Source organism: Schistocerca cancellata, chromosome 4, assembly GCF_023864275.1.
Source record: "Schistocerca cancellata isolate TAMUIC-IGC-003103 chromosome 4, iqSchCanc2.1, whole genome shotgun sequence".
NCBI lineage: Eukaryota > Metazoa > Arthropoda > Insecta > Orthoptera > Acrididae > Schistocerca > Schistocerca cancellata.
In genome coordinates, this window is record NC_064629.1 from 736,309,921 (window position 1) to 736,327,850 (window position 17,930).

Here is a 17,930-nt window from a genome sequence, read left to right on the forward strand (position 1 = left end):
GACATGTCATATAGTCATTTTTATTGTAGTACTCTCCAGGATATTCGCCAACTACCCTGTCCAACACGATGACTAGACATGTTGCCCATTTGCCCACTAAGGATGTGTAGTTATGATGGAACAGCATTTTGTCCTGCCTGCGTTATCGGCTACATCCCGCACCCCCCACCTTTCCTCTTCCTATTGAGTTGTGACAACAGATGATACGCAACACTGCTATGATTACCTCTCTGCATGATCGCAGAACTGCATTGCGGTTACCGAGGATGTAAAAATTACTAAAGTCACTGTCTAGGATAATCTGTCGATAGGTGTGTGGCCCTGTGATTGTGGTCATAAATAGTGATGAATTTGTGCAATATGTAAACAATACTTTATTCATGATGTATCTTTATTCCAGGTTGTTAGCTTTTCATTTTCCTCCAGGGTAAATTCCATCCCTGAATCCTGGCAACATTGTACCGTGGATATCATTTTGCATGTGGACCACGAAAAGATCGTCATTATGGCTTGGAATGTACATCTGTTACATTCAGTTGTGAGCAGCGAGCGAGTGGTGACAAATTTTCATGGAGAGGGGCAGAATATGAAAGGCCACGCTTGTGAAATTCGGGCAGCACTTTTTTCTGAATGCATAGATCATAGCAGCGACAGATATTCACAATAAAATCTGTAAAATTCAGAAGAATGAGTACATGTCTGTAGCCTGTTTCTGTAGAAAAGTTCGATTTGCAGTTCATAATGTGTCAATGTGAGCGATTTTCAGGTGAGAGTAATTTCCTTTCTCTCCCGTTATTTCTCCGATTCAGATGACAAAGTGAAAGAAACTTATCAATTGCTTATAATCATAGGCAGCGAAATTATATCACAACGATATACAACTATCAACGAAGTGTCAACAGTCGAGGCAATTAAAGAAAATTAGTGGAAGGTACGTACTTAATGTACAATAAATACCATTGTTATGGTCATTTGAGTGTTTGGGGATGTCATTTCTATACACATCAAAAAACGTTTTGCATCACCCCAGTTCCCAGAACTCCTGAAAATAAACGTTGACTGTGGATATTGTATCACAGACACAGTCCCTTTGACTGCTCAGAGATGTCAGTAAACCCGCCCGAAGATGTAAACAACCATGCATGAGCAGCGCCTGTTAGAGGGGGGTCCGACAGCCGATCAGTTACAGTCATTCCACCAGGTAGGAGGTACACGGCTTGTGTAGTCTATAGTTCAACTATGCCTAGACGATCGATGCCGCGGTTCGATCGCGTCTGCATTGTTACTTTGTTCCAGGAAGGGCTCTCAACAAGGGAAGTGTCCAGGTGTCTCGGAGTCAGCCAAAGCGATGTTGTTCGGACATGGAGGAGATACAGAGAGACAAGAACTGTCGATCACATGCCTCGCTGAGCCCGCCTAAGGGCTACTACTGCAGTGGATGACCGCTACCTACGGATTAGGGCTCATAGGAACCCTGACAGAAACGCCACCAAGTTGAATAATGCTTTTCGTGCAGCCACAGGACGTCGTGTTACGACTCAAACTGTGCGCAAAAGGCTGCATGATGCGCAACTTCACTTCCGACGTCCATGGCGAGGTACGTCTTTGCAAACACGACACCATGCAGCGCGGTACAGATAGGCCGAACAACATGCCGAATGGACAGCTCAGGATTGACATCACGTTCTCTTCACCGATGAGTGTCGCATATGCCTTCAACCAGACAATCGTCACAGACGTGTTTGGAGGCAACCCGGCCAGGTTGAACGCCTTAGACACACTGCCCAGCGAGTGCAGCAAGGTGGAGGTTCCCTGCTGTTTTGGGGCGGCATTATGTGGGGCTGACGTACGCCGCTGGTGGTCATGGAAGGCGCCGTAACGGCTGTACGATACGTGAATGCCATCCTCCGACCGACAGTGCAACCATATCGGCAGCATATTTGCGAGGCATACGTCTTCATGAATGACAACTTGTGCCCCCATCGTGAACATCTTTCGAATGACTTCCTTCAGGATAACGACATCGCTCGACTAGAGTGGCCAGCATGTTCTCCAGACATGAACCCTATCGAATGTGATTGGGATAGATTGAAAAGAGCTGTATATGGACGACGTGACCCACCAACGACTCCGAGGGATCTACGCCGAATCGCCGTTGAGGAGTGGGACAATCTGGACCAACAGTGCCTTGATGAACTTGTGGATAGTATGCCACGACGAATACAGGCATGCATCAATGCAAGAGACGTGCTACTGGGTATAAGAGGTACCGGTGTGTACAGCAATCTGGAACACCACCTCTGAAGATCTTGCTCTATGGTGCTACAACATGCAATGTGTGGTTATCATGAGCAATAAAAAGGGTGGAAATGATGTTTATGTTGATCTCTTTCCCAGTTTTCTGTACAGGTTACGGAACTCTCGGAACCGAGGTGATGCAAAACTTTTTTTGATATGTGTAACATCGCATGGAAACGAATTTATCGACTGACATTTTCAGAGGGTGAAAGACTGCAGACTCCTATGGGTCTTGAATAATATGAGAGCCGGTATGTTATTCAAATGACCGGGAAACAAAAATTAGTAGCAGTATTAAGCATAATTTTATTCTGTGAGATGGCAAGTGAAACTGACGGTCGTTCAATACGCGGCAACAGCCACTTTATCAATACAAAACAAAGAGAAGTCACGTAATTACGAGGCTGTCTGGCATTGGTCTGTCGTATAGGAAACGTTATTAAATTAAGTTTCACAATTACAAATGAAATGAATTACGTGAGCAGTGTGTTAATAGACAGTAATGAACTGACAAACAAACACTTAAAATCAAGGGCCTTAAATACAAATTGTTCGCACGCTCGAGAACAATCGGCTAATCTTCGATTTAAATTTTCAGTCTGTAAGAGAAGTTTAATAAAGGTTTAATTCAAAAAAACATATAATACAGATGGAACATCACAGCACTCTGTGTCGCTCTCAGGGTAACCAAAGCGTACTAGATACAATTGTTATATTTATGATGATTGTTCACCTATACAGGAAATTATCTTATTGATAATTTTGGTTGGTGAAATATGTCTTTTCGGCTAATAGTGAACAAGTAACTAATCTTAAGATTTGAGGAAACGCAATGAAAATTATAGCTCTTATAGGAACACACAGCATTGCCCAAAGTCTGCAGTTAAATGCTAAATTAGATGTCAAAAGATCACATTGATAAAGGGTTGGACCAGTAAAGCCATACAGTTTCCACAGAAATGTCTCACTCAGCTTAAGCGTTATATACTGTAATTCCAACCCGAAAATATGGGCAGAAACTGATTTTTATGTGCTAGCTTGCCATCGCCAAATTATAGAGCATCCGAATAGCAAATATTTATAATTTGGAGGTAATATGATAATTATGCAATGAAAAATTTTAGAACCTCATTGAATTTGCAAAAAAGAATATAGGTTATATGTTGACGTTTAAATTTAGATACATGGGTAAGGTTGGGTTGTTTGGGGGAAGAGACCAAACAGCGAGGTCAGCGGTCTCATCGGATTAGGGAAGGACAGGGAAGGAAGTCGGCCGCGCCCTTTCAAAGGAATCATCCCAGCATTTGCCTGGAGCGATTTAGGGAAATCACGGAAAACCTAAATCATGTGGGCCGGATGCGGAATAGATCCGTCGTCCTCCCGAATGCGAGTCCAGTATACTAACCACTGCGCTACATCGCTCGGTCATACTCACATGGAATGTAGTTGTCAGGAAGGGAACTTATAGTTCCTCTTTTCGTGGACGTCGAAATCATTAAAGACAAAGCGGCAGCTGGACAGGTGCTGGAACGTTTTTTGAAGAAACCACCCCATCAGCCACCTGAAGTGATCTAGTGAAACCACGAAGAACTAAATCAGGATTTTAGCTAGATGTGAAGACTGATCCGCTTATATAGGAGTCCAATGTCTAAACCACAAAATATAATAGCGTTATCGAGGAGCTGAAAATTTTTACAATTTAATAGAGACTTTATGGAGAATACGTAATTCAATGGTCAGAAAGAAGTGACACACTTCAGAAATAAAATACAGTCATGTGCTAATCTCCGTTGCACAGGTGACGCCAAACCGTCTGAAGTTGGCGGAAACGTCGGGCCATCCACCTTCGGAGTGCGTCATGTCATGAGATAATGTTTTGCCTGAGCGCGTAGTGTTTGCTTTAAGTTAATGAGATAAAGAGCACCGCACAGTCGTTTTTAAAAGGAAAGGAAGCAGTACATTTCCTTCCCGTTATACTTAAGTCGCCTGCTGCGGCGAAGACTGATGAATTTTACGCAATGTAAAATTTACGTTATAAAGTACGTTCACAATACCGAAAGAAATTGGTTGTTAAGGTACGTATGAGAAGATCTACTTTTACAAAAGAACACGCATGTATGAAATATGTTCGAAAATTATGCAATTCCTACTTGTACCCTGAATATTTATTTAGCAGTGTAAAGATCAGTGTTAGCAATTGAGAGGTACTCAACACGTATTTGATTACAACACATAAAACTCGAATTTCAGAGATGATTCAAAATGGTTCAAATGGCTCTGAGCACCATGGGACTTAACATCATTGGTCATCAGTCCCCAAGAACTTAGAACCACTTAAACCTAACTAACCTAAGGACATCACATACATCCATGCCCGAGGCAGGATTCGAACCTGCGACCGTAGCGGTCACGCGGTTCCAGACTGAAGCGCCTAGAACCGAACGGCCACACCGGCCGGCGAATTTCAGTGAAACTGAGTTAAAACTGTGGTCCATGTAAGGTCACTGGGACAAATCAGTTTACATGAATGACGGACTGTTTTTGTATTTGGCAGAACTAGTTCCTTCTCATTCTCCAACTGAGTTAGTATGCATCACTAACAGTTTCCAACTAGGTACTTTGTTGTAAAAAATTAATAGAAAACAGTTGCATAAGACTGTCAATTGTTTCAAATGACATGATGACTATAATTCGCTATCACGCAACTCTCTTTTCATAATAAAAATTTCGACTATTTACAACTGTGAGAAATTTTTACACGACTATGGATGCAGTACTTGGTTGTAGTTGAAACAACTATTGTGGCGTGGATTTTACTCTTTCTTTCTGCTCCCTAACTGTATATCTAGCAGTAATATTACGTACGGAGTATCTTTCTGTTTTACTTGATCGTCTTCTCTCGTGATTTTTGATGAGACTCTTTGCTACAATTTTTGAATCTTCTCCGAGGATAGCAGAAATCTTTATCCTCTTTCTTTTCATACTTATGACCGCCAGTCACGGAAAACTCCTTTTTTGTTTTCCACTACTACATCATTCGAGTCACCAAAGATTGATTGAGTTTTTGATACTGTTTTTATACACTGTCTCTTGATTGTGAAGCGAGTATGTAAACTTTCGCTGTCATCACTTCAGTGGTGTCGTGTTGTTCATTATAATTAAGTCTGTGTTCACACTTATTTTAGTAACACTTCTAACTATTGTTACATGTTGTCTCCTTTGTACGTTTATTATCCTTTAATTGCCTGATTAAAAAACCTTGTTTTTTTTTCTTCCAATTTGACTATCATCTTTGCCATCTGCAACACCGTCATATATACGTCTCTTCAGAGATTTTTCTCGGATACATTTACAGTTCCAACATTGTCACTTCCAGTCTGCTGAAAATTCCAGTGTTGTACCTTCCAATCTGTTGAGTGTTAACTTCATGTGTGTTCCATCTGATAACTTCGCCAAAATATCTGACTGGAACACAGCTCACTTGCAAAGCGTTTTCCTATGGAGGAAGGTGATGAAATTAAGAAGACCAAAATCCACATTAATTCAGTTCATAGGAATAATGCTAACTCTTCCGTTGCGCCCTGCATTCTGTCTGTTGCACTCTGCTAATGTGTTGTCCCGGCAGACTACTACCAAAATATGGCCGATATGATGATCTAAATCTCAACACTCTCAGCTGTAAGATTATCATGCTTACCGGGGAAGAAATCCAGTTGCCGAACCTCTGTGTGAACACACTGCACCAAGTGACACTGACATAGACATATGCATCTGGTCAGTACGCCTATGGAACGCCTTCCCGTCCTTTAGATCACATCAAAGACATAACTTCTTAGTTCAGTTCTCTGTAGTCATATAATAAGTTAGAACGACTAATCAAAATATGTGAAAACATAGTTTATTTTTATTTGTTTGTTCGCTTTAATAGCTCTTTCGCGAGAGGAATAAAATTTAACGGTGTCGTAGTTACTTGATTCGTGATGGTATGGAAAGACCACACGCATTTGGTTGAAGGAACAAAACTATTGCTTTGAATATGAACGTTTTAAATTATGTTTTACTACGAAAGAAAATGATTATAAAACGTAGTGATTGCACTTTCTTAATTAATAATACCTTCTTCATAATGTATGAAAAGAAATATTTTGGTCTCGTGTTTTCGTCACTGAACATTCGAATTTTAATACTTGTTATTTTATTTAAGCAGTCCACGGACAATTGAGAGGATTCCGTCCAGTTTTAAAAACGCTTCATTACGTTCTGTGACAAACCTCGAAACCTACAGTGACCCTAGTAAGGTGTAATACAACTGTGCTCTAAGGGGAATCGGCCACTTGCCTTACGTGGAAGCTGGTTTAGACCCACAGCACGAAGGAAGAGCCTATGTGGAAGGAATGTAAAGGAATCAGTTACAAGTTGAAGTTATGAATTGGACCTTGATGAATCTTTGAATGGTTTAACGGATAGAACTCTATTCTTGGACGGTAGAAGTCCGAAATCAAGGCTTCGTTTGGCACAGAGCTACACAGGAATCAAACGTTACACATAAGGCACATCTACATCTACATTTATACTCCATAAGCCACCCAACGGTGTGTGGCGGAGGGCACTTTACATGCCACTGTCATTGCCTCCCTTTCCTGTTCCAGTCGCGTATGGTTCGCGGGAAGAACGACTGCCGGAAAGCCTCCGTGCGCGCTCGAATCTCTCTAATTTTACATTCGTGATCTCCTCGGGAGGTATAAGTAGGGGGAAGCAATATATTCGATATCTCATCCAGAAACGCACCCTCTCGAAACCTGGACAGCAAGCTACACCGCGATGCAGAGCACCTCTCTTGCAAAGTCTGCCACTTGAGTTTGCTGAACATCTCCGTAACGGTATCACGCTTACCAGATAACCCCATGACGAAACGCGCCGCTCTTCTTTGGATCTTCTCTATCTCCTCTGTCAACCCGACCTGGTACGGATCCCACACTGATGAGCAATACACAAGTATAGGTCGAACGAGCGTTTGGTAAGCGACCTCCTTTGTTGATGGACTACATATTCTAACGACTCTCCCAATGAATCTCAACCTGGCACCCGCCTCACTAACAATTAATTTTATATGATTATTCCAATTCAAATCGTTCCGTACGCATACTCCCAAATATTTTACAGAAGTAACTGCTACCAGTGTTTGTTCCGCTATCATATAATCATACAATAAAGGATCCTTCTTTCTATGTATTCGCAGTACATTATATTTGTCTACGTTAAGGGTTAGTTGCCACTCCCTGCATCAAGTGCCTATCCGCTGCAGATCTTCCTGCATTTCGCTGCAATTTTCTAATGCTGCAACTTCTTTGTATACTACAGCATCATCCGCGAAAGGCACATTGCGTTAGTAGTAAAAAAAAATGCATCTCACTTGTCAGTGGTAACCAACTGCCTAATTGTGTATAAAAACAGTTCAGCTATTTCGATAATCTCTAATCTCGATTGTTTTTCTCTGTTATCAACATTGGTACTGGCAAGATAGAGTCCAAAACTTTAGAGAATGTTTTTAATATCACGTTTGACGTCGGATAGGAAATGACGAAATAAATACTTTTTTCGTGTGATAAAATTACAGGTTAATAACTTTTTGATGTTTTCCTTCATTTGTACTGTTGATCTTTGTTTCTTTCCAAATTTCATGATTCTAATTCAACAAGAAGTACCCTACAGGTTTTATTAAGTGAGTTTGCGAGTATCAAAATATGTGACACAAATGGCCGTATCTTTTGATTGCATTAACTTAGAACCTAACTTTTATTCCACCAGCAAGGGACCATATACCTTAATATGTGACATAAGGTTAAACTTCGTACATCTATCCGTTCCTGAGAAAAAGGGGTCTTGACGGACGGACAGGGAGACAGGCTAGTAACAAATGACTTTTTTTTGCTTGAGATATAAGTACAAACTCGCAATTTTCAGATTTTGTGTTTATTTTTACAGTTAAGTCTTGCTTCTTCCCAAATTACATGATTCTAGGTCAACGGGGAGTACACTATAGGTTTTGATGAGAGAGTTTTCGAGTATCAAAATATGTGATATAAATAACCATATCTTTTGATTGCATTGGCTTAGAAGCTTCAATTTTGTGCAGAGCGAAGGGACTGTAGACTTTAGTATGTGGCATAAATTTCAACTTGATACATCTAGCCGTCCCTGAGAAAAATGGCTTTTAATAATCGGACGGACGGACAGAAAGACAGATATACGGACGGACAACAAAGTGTTCTTATGAGGGTTTAATTTTTACCGATTGGGATTCGGAACCCCAAAAAGTCTCAGAAACTTTTAAATAATTTTAAATGCACGAAGAATAAAATCAGATGAAATATCTGATTCTTACAGACACAATTCAGCATCACGAAAAAGCCGTCGCCAGTACACTACTAGTAACAAATCTTCGGCAACGGGCGTATCCAACAAAATACCAAGTTCTTCCGTGTCACGATTCGAATCAGAATCCTTGGGGGCATCATCTCCCATTTACAGGCACAATGACTCGGCCTGGATAGATTAGCTGTTCTATTTTTAAGTTCAGTCGTATTCATTTAAGGTATGGCGAGTATCTCATTCCTCTTGTGAAGGATTTGCCTCGTCATCCTTTTTCAGTTCTCTATTGTATCAGGCTCAGTCGACGAATTGCACTAAGATGGTGCAATACGCATGTCAAAAAGCGGAAGCGTTGAGCGGGAGGTGGACTACGCGAGTACAGCGCGCGCTCACAATGGTCGCGTGACGACACTAATGTATGCCCGATAGCGCTCCAAACCCACATTCCAAAAGCGGGCCAAGGTTGCGCTTATCATAAACGCACCTGTTCGGCACTACCTCCATCTGCAGGGTTTGCCCTCTTCGTTTAGGATGACTACATGCCGGCACACGTCTTCTCGCTAACTGCTGTAACGGTGGTAATGCATTCACGTGCGGCTGTAGTAAAGAAGCGTAAGGACGCGTTTATTGTTACGCGGCGTGTAATCGCTGTTAGAATACATACGTAACTTTTTCATTCATTATTTCGTATCTGACGTTCCATGAACAACGTGCCAGACAGAGATGTAGCATGTTTTCCGATTCTGGTGCGGTCGGAGCAGATACTGGCTATGGTCTTGCATGAGAAGCTATTATATTGGGTTGGTGCATAACGTAGCGTTTTCGTTTTGCATGGTTCGTAGCGTTTTTGTTTTGCACGTTAGTGTTGCGGTTGCTATGGGTTTATTTATCGATTGTTATTTTTTTATCTGTAGTTCACTGTTGCTATTTGAGTTTACATATTGTCATTATGTCATTTGGAGGTAGTGAGGAGTTGTGGACGCTAGGAAATGACGGCCAAATGGAGAAATCTGAGCATTTCGCCGGCCGCTGTGGACGAGTGGTTCTAGGCGCTTCAGTCCGGAACCGCGCTGCTGCTACGGTCGCAAGTTCTAATCCTGCCTCGGGCATGCATGTGTGTGATGTCCTTAAGTTAGTTAGGTTTAAGTAGTTCTAAGTATATGGGATTGATGACCTCCGATGTCAAGTCCCATAGTACTTAGAGCCATTTTAACCATTTGACCATTTGGACATTTCCGGCGTATTGTTCTGTTTGAGTTCAGCAGAGTAGTGGGAGCAGTAGAAGTACCAAGAAACATTTGCACTGTGTATGGGGATAATGCCATTTCACGGAGTACGAAAAGGGAACGATTCTCTCGTTTTCAGGAGGATCGTTTTGACATTAATGACTCTCTGCGTTCAGGAAGACTTTCGGAGTTTGTTGAAGATCGTTTAAACGCATTAACCCTCAATGATCCACGTCATTGTACTCTAGAACTGGCAAATATGATGAACTGTGATCATTCCACCATTATGCGGTAATTGTACGCTACGGGGAACGTTCAAAGATCGAGTGTGTGGGTATCGCACGTTGTAAGCCAAAACCTCAAAAATAAACAGACGGCCATATGTGCATCAGCTTGCTCGTCATCAACTGCCTGGCGAACAAAAGCGACCATTCCTATCCTGTATCGTTACTGGTAACGAGAAATAGTGTCTTTATGCTAACATAAGGAAAATAAAGGCATGACTGAGCTCAAATAAAGTAGCAACTCCCCATACAAAGACTTGCGAGCACCCACAAAAGATAGTGTTACGCATCTGGCGGAATAGCGACAGCATGGTGTACTACAAATTGCTTCCACAAGGTGTAACCATCACTATTGACATTTATTGTGAATAACAGACGTCTTGCAAACGCACTCCAAGAACAACGATCAGAAAATCTCCATGAAGTGATGCTACTCCGTGATAACTCCCGCCCGCATTCTGCTAGACTGACAAAAAATACCATACAGGAGTTGGGTTGGAAAGTTATTCCGCACCCACTTTATTCACCTGATCTGTGACCTCAGAGTTTCACCTTCTCTGCTTTCTATCGAACAACATCCAAGAAACTTCCTTTCCGGATGAAAATGCATTCAGAACATGGTTCGAGGAGTTCTTCACTCAAAACCACGTGATTTATACAGTCGCGGAATCGAAAAGTTACCCCAGCGTTGGCAGACTATTGTAAACAGTGAAGGAGAATGTATTCTTGATGACTAAAATCTGTTGTGCGTATCTGTTCTGTTTATTAAATTTAGGGAAAGACGCTACGAATTTATGCATCAACCTAATATCACTCCCTTCAGAAGAATCGGAAAACAGGACGAACTGCTGAGCATTTGGAGAACCACGTCACCAAATATGTCTACCACGTGTTGCGATCCGTTTGAATCTGAAACGTGATCCAGGGTGGGCCATAATTATCGTATGACAGCAAAACTTGGTAGGTATTCTAACGCGTTAATGCCGAACCGATTTACGCTGGAAAAAATTAGTTCCAAATTTGACCACCTAGTGCAAATCTGGCACTGCACAGCATCTTGTCGACGTAGCCGGTGCTCACACTGAACAAACTGTGTAAGTGGTGGTTAATAATATCAACATTATGCTATTGTCACTTGTATGGTCTTCTCTGCCCATGTACCATGCATAGTCCATTAGTTGTGGAAGCATTCCCATATGTCTTTCTTGCATTCACAGCGCCAGATTTGCACCTGGTGGCCATAACTGGAACTAATTCTTTTCCGCATTAACATATTTGAATATCTACCAAGTTTTGCAGGCACACGATAATTACAGACGACACTGGACCTCTGTGAGTAGCTGCACTTCAAACCACCCGGTATATCAAACTAATTTGACTTATTTTGTGAATTCTCTAGCACCAAAAATAATATTGTAGCAATTAAAGAAGAAATACATGGTATATTGGTCATTCTAATACAGTCTCTAAGTTACTTGTACTAAATGACAGATAATAAAATTTAGACGACTGATTTCATAGTGATTTATGATGATTCACAAGTTCGGTGCATTATGAATACACCTCGTTAGACGACGTATTACTTAGTTCACTTAAAAAATCTGCGAAATAATGTGAGGCTTAATTATTTCTAATTTTTTTGCTGCCAGTCACATTTAGTTGTTTTCAGTTTAATTTAACGCAATGAAACGCGTTTCAGGCATTTTTTCTCATCATCAGACTTTATGCATAGAAATGTTACATAAAGACAAAATGTCTTAGTTTAAATTAACTTAGAACTGTACTGATGCTGGACGGATATTTTCACAGCGCAAACATTATTTAAGATATACTGTTTACATCTATGGTGAAACTTTTTTGGTGGAAAATATGTTAAAAAAGAATGTTAGAACCCTTTCGTGGTTGCTGGGACACATATGTCCCACTAATTTTGGGCCTTATTTAAAACACTGGGAAGCGAGTTGCATATTTCTGCTCAGTCCTGCCATCTGTTGGCAGCTCTTCTGAACTCGGAAAAAAAAATCAAGGCACTGAAATTCTCAGTCTGTAAAAGTCTGTGACTGTTGCAGTGTGTTGTCGCGTGAGTTTCCGCGCCAAAACTTCAATTTCTTGTGTCTCGAGACAGTTTTCGGCCTATTCTGACTACTAAAAATGCCCGAAGTAAGTATTTTTGCTATTTTCAATTTCTTAGATATTTACAAATGACAACTACACTTTCTAAAACGTATTTTATTTCTAAAATATTTTCTTAGCGTAGTTACTATTAGTGGGACACATGTGTCCCAGTAACCATTGTGTGACCCTATAGTTCCTTTATGTTAGTATGTTGTAGGACTTATATTTCAGAGAAACAGTTTTTTCTGTAACATTTTGTGCTAGTAAAAGTACGGTATGTAGTTTAGAACTAAGACATATTATTGTTACTTTATGCAGAAGCTGCGAGACAGCGAGTTCCTGGATGTTTTATTTTCACTGCCAGATAATCCAGAAGAATCGGACATTGAAGCTGATGATGATAATCTAGAGGACGTTTTTTCATCTCATGATCATTTGTCTACTCCAAGCGCACCATTAGAAACATGGACACACAATTACATGGAGCAGATTGTCAACAACGATGTGCAACTAGATTCGTTGATAGATGAAAACATCAGTGTTGCGAGTGTAAGTGGAGTGATTTCTGAGCAAGATGATGAAACTGGTGAATTTACAGATTCTCACTTGGATGATGATGTAATTCACTTTGAAGAACTAAATTTACCCTCAGTGTTCGACCCAAAATCAACAGTAAACTTTGCTTTGGCAGACAATGAACTTGTGTATTTTGAAAAATTATTTGACGATTCGATGATGCAACAGATCTACTTTCAAACAAATTTTTATGCCAAACAGAAGAATAGTGCACAGTGGAGGGAACTCACAGTTCAGGAACTAAAAGCTTTTCTGGGTATGATCATAGTAATGGGTATTCATCAATTACCTGAAGCAGGCAGTTACTGGAGCTCAGACCCATATCTAAATGCAAATGCATTATCGAATGTTATGACACTTGCTCGTTATAAGAAAATAATAGAGAACCTTCACTGCAATGATAATTTGTTTCAGCCAGCAACAAACGATCCTGGTAATGGGAAGTTGTACAAAATCAGACCACTTATCTCAGCCCTAAACAAAAACTGTTTGAAAGTATATCACCATTCTACTTCACTTGCAGTTGATGAGTCAATGGTTGCATTCAAAGGGAGAACAAGCCTGAAACAGTACATGCCCATGAAACCTGTAAAAAGAGGTTACAAAATTTGGTGCCTTGCTGATGCAAACACAGGTTTTATTTCTAATTTTGATGTCTACACAGATAAATCTGCTGCCAGTAGAGGGGAATTCAAAGATAGCCAAATGTGTGGAAGAGTAGTGCTGGAACTCTGTAAACCCTTTTTTGATTCCAATAGAACTGTGGTTTTTGATAATTTCTTTTCAACATTTAGGCTAATGAAGGAACTGAGAAAACGTGGGCTTTATAGCTGTGGTACCGTAAGAGGAAACAGAAAAGGCCTACCTCCATTTTTGGCGAGTAAATTATCAAGTCTAAACCGTGGAGAGTTTACATTTGCTGTCAAATCTGGTGTTGCTGCTGTTAAGTGGCAAGATAGCAAAACAGTCTGTCTCCTTTCCACAGCACATAATCCTAAAGATGTTGTATTCATCAAAAGAAAATTGAAAGATGGATCCACAATCAGCATTTCATGTCCTGAAGTAGTGCATGTTTAAAATAGTACTATGGGTGGAGTAGATCGTTTTGACCAGCTACGAGAAAGGTATATGGTTGGCAGGCGATCAGTAAAATGGTGGCACCGACTATTTTATTTTTTGTTGACTTAGCCATCGTCAATTCTTATGTACTATTTCGACTGTCAAGACGAAACGCAAACCAGCTGTGATTTCGAATGAGACTAGCAAGGCAGTTGATAAATGGATTTTCATCAAGAATGATGAATGTTCTAGCAAAAGAGGTGTACCTGCAGTGCCACAGGAAGTAAGGCTTATGAATGTCGGGTCTCATATTCCCAAGGAGCAAAAGACCAGGAGACGGTGTAGGTTTTGCAGCACAAAAGACACTGAAAAACGAACTAAATATGTTTGTTCGTCTTGTAATGTGCCACTTTATATTTCACCTTGTTTTCCAAAATTTCACGCAATGTAAGTAATATTCACTAAGTAGCAAAATGTATTTTTTGTTGGAAATAATAAAGTTTACCACATGTTTGCATATTGGTAAAAATGAGTTACATTTAATTTCCAATACATTAATGTTAAATACTGGTGCAAATAAGCCTTGTTCATAAATTTTACACTAATTTGTGATAACTTCATTGTGAGGAAAATCGGTTCCAGAAATGATCAGTGGGACGTATGCGTCGCACTTTTTCTTTTTTTTTCAGAAAATGATTCAAGTTAAAACTTATTCAAAGGCATATTTGTAATTCTGGCCCAAATAAGACTCTGTAACAGCTGAGGTACCTTAATAAATTCTAAAAAATGAGTAAAAACCGGGAATGGGTTAAGCAGTGCAATAGTGTTATGTCGAACAAGAGCTCCATCGGTGCACCAAGGGCGCAGATAAAGGTTTGGGACGTCAAAGTCGTTGTGGTACCAGTCACAACAACGAGGCACATCTCCACGCCAGCAGAAGAAAAGACTAGATTTGGATTTCCGGCCAACCACTGCCACCCCCCTCCCCCACCCTCCCCTCGAATACCCCAATAGCTACTTCAGCAGCAAAAACAGTTCTAAATTAATGTAGGCTGCGATATTTTATCTTTAAGTAATATCTATAGGCCTATGCATAAACGCCTGTTGTTGAGCGAAACATGCTTGAAGCGCGTTGCACTGTGTTACATTAAACATAAAATAAAATGTGAATAGTAGCAGAACAATAAAATAATTATTCCACACAGTGTACTTGGCCATCATGGTCCCAGTTAATTATACGAGGCTTACCGAAATGATGTCTAAATTCGTACATACTGAGTTTTCTGAATGATCACACTTGTACGTCGTTCCTATGAATTATTGCCACAACAGAAATTGAGTCGCATGAGCACACGAGCGAAATAATGGTGAGACAGAGCGGCAGACCACAATTCGTTCGAAGAAATCTGAGATTAATTTACTTATTGACACATGCTCAGGTCGGTTTAAGAAATGGCGCTTAAGCTGACAAGGAAATACACTATTGAGCAAAGGTATCCGGACATCCCTATGTAATGCGGAACGGACCAGTAGCCGTCACGAGACGCAGACTCGCCAGTGTAAAGAGAGGTGAGGAGTATTGTGTGGTCAGTAGAGAAGCAGAAACAGAAGAATGGATCGGTCAGTAGATCTCAGTGATTTTCAACATCACTGGATGTCATCTGAGTAACATACCTATTAGGGAATGATAATTAATTGAAAATCTCAGCTACCGACAGGTGTTGTTGATATACCTCGATGGGGACAGCTGAAACTGTATGCCCCGACCGGGACTCGAACCCGGGATCTCCTGCTTACATGCGCACAGGTTGCCCGAACTCTTACGGGAATCATCACCTTAGTATGCGCGAGTAATGAGTGGATGGGCAAATATCTATTAGGTACATTAAGTATGTAGATTGTGGACAGCTGGAAATGTGGGTCTCACGGGAAGCGTGCAAGGGATAAGTCCCTGCAGTCGCGCTATTCATCTGTGTCCTCGGTGGCTCAGATGGATAGAGCGTCTGCCATGTAAGCAGGAGACCCCGAGTTCGAGTTCCGGTCGGGGCACACAGTTTCAGCTGTCCCCATCGAGGTATATCAACAACTCCTGTCGGCAGCTAAGGGCGTCAATTAATTATCATTTATTCTAGAGAAGCTGCACGGTCATCAAAGGTATCTGCTCTTTCGAGAACAGTTACTATCTTCATATAGCTAGTAGGGACATTTGATCACTTATAAGGCTGCGTAAATCGATTGTTGGTGATGTAATTGTGAAGTGGAAACGTGAAGAAACAACCAGGCAGACCTAATATACTGACGGAGAGGGGACGTTTGTATTTTCGGTGGGTGGTTGGAAAATATCGCACGAAATCGGCGAAAGGAATCACTCTTGAGTTAAAAGTGGTACCAGCAGTCCAGCTAGCACAGTGCCTGTGGGTAGGGAGTTAAAAAGAATGGAAGATAATGATCGAGCTTCTCCGCATAACCCATATATTTCTGTAATCAATGCTAAACGACGCCTGAGGTGTGTAGGTTATGTAAAGGGCAACGCCACTTGGAGAGCCAATGGTTCCAATGGCTCTGAGCACTATGAGACTCACCATCTGAGGTCATCAGTCCGCTAGACTTAGAACTACTTAAACCTAAGGACATCACACACATCCATGCCAGAGGCAGGATTCTAGCCTGCGACCGTAGCAGCAGCGCGATTCCGGACTGGTGCGCCTAGAACCGCTCGGTCACCACGGCCGGCACTTGGAGAACGTTGCGTGCGGATATATTTAGTACCAACTGTGAAGCATGGAGGAGGTGGTGTTAAGACAGAGGTGCGTTCTCGTGGTTAGGGTCTGGTATCGTTATTGCGCGTAAGAAAAAGCTAAATGAAGTAGGATATGAACACATTATACAGCAGTGTGTCCTGTGTACACTAGAACAGCAGTCGGTAGGCTGTGATTGTAATCAGCACGACAATGCACTCCTGTCATAGAGCAGCATCTATGAGGCAATGGTTTGTGGTCAATGACATTCCTGAAATGGAACGTGTCTACCCAGAGTTTCGATCTGAAGTCAGTGGAACACATTTGGGATGAGTTAGAATGTCAGCTTCGCTCCAGAATCCGGTGTCGACCATGACTAACTTCTATGGTTTGGACTCTTGAGGGAGAATGGGCTGCCATTCCTCCAGAGACATTCCAGCACTACATTGAAAGTGTCCGCAAGCTGTCATAATGGCGAATGGTGGATACACTCCATATCAATGTCTGCTATCGTTGTCCACATACTTTTTATCGGATAGTGTACATCCCTTCTTGCACGAGATAGTGGATGAAGCTAGTAGATAATCTCGATCACTGGACATATTCCGTGACTTTAAAAATGCATTTCACTGTGCCTATCAAGAGAAGTTTACAAATAAGAATATTAAGGAATTACGGGTGATGTTTTCAGTTGGTTTCTGTTTCATCGGAGCAGCAGGAAGTGATATACTCTCGCACAAGAGGAAGTGAGCTAACATGCGGCTGAGGTGCGATGACTTCGGGTGCTCCACGGAATTCTACGACAGGGCCGCCTCTTTTTCTGAGTACATTGGCGTAGCCAGAGAGGAGGTGGGTTGAAACCCCACCCGAAATTTATTTTTTTATCTTTTTTTTTTAAAATTTATTTATTCAGTTCTATTGTACCCTATTACCAATAAATCAAACACACGCTGTATCGATTCTTACTGAGATTATGCAATCTACATTAACAAATAATTTATCCTACACAATACTATGTCGCATCACCGTAACTATTTCTATTAATATCAATAATAATAATAATAATAATAATAATAATAATAATAATAATAAGGTAATGATAATGATAATAATTGGTTCCACTATGAATAAGAAATTGCACGTACTACCAAATCTAAGTCTACTACTGTTATGGTAACTTCAGTTTTTGTCTGTCACATTGACGGTTCATGGGCATACCCTACTGGTTGGAGGGGATTTTGGTTGTATCTGGCTCTTCCATT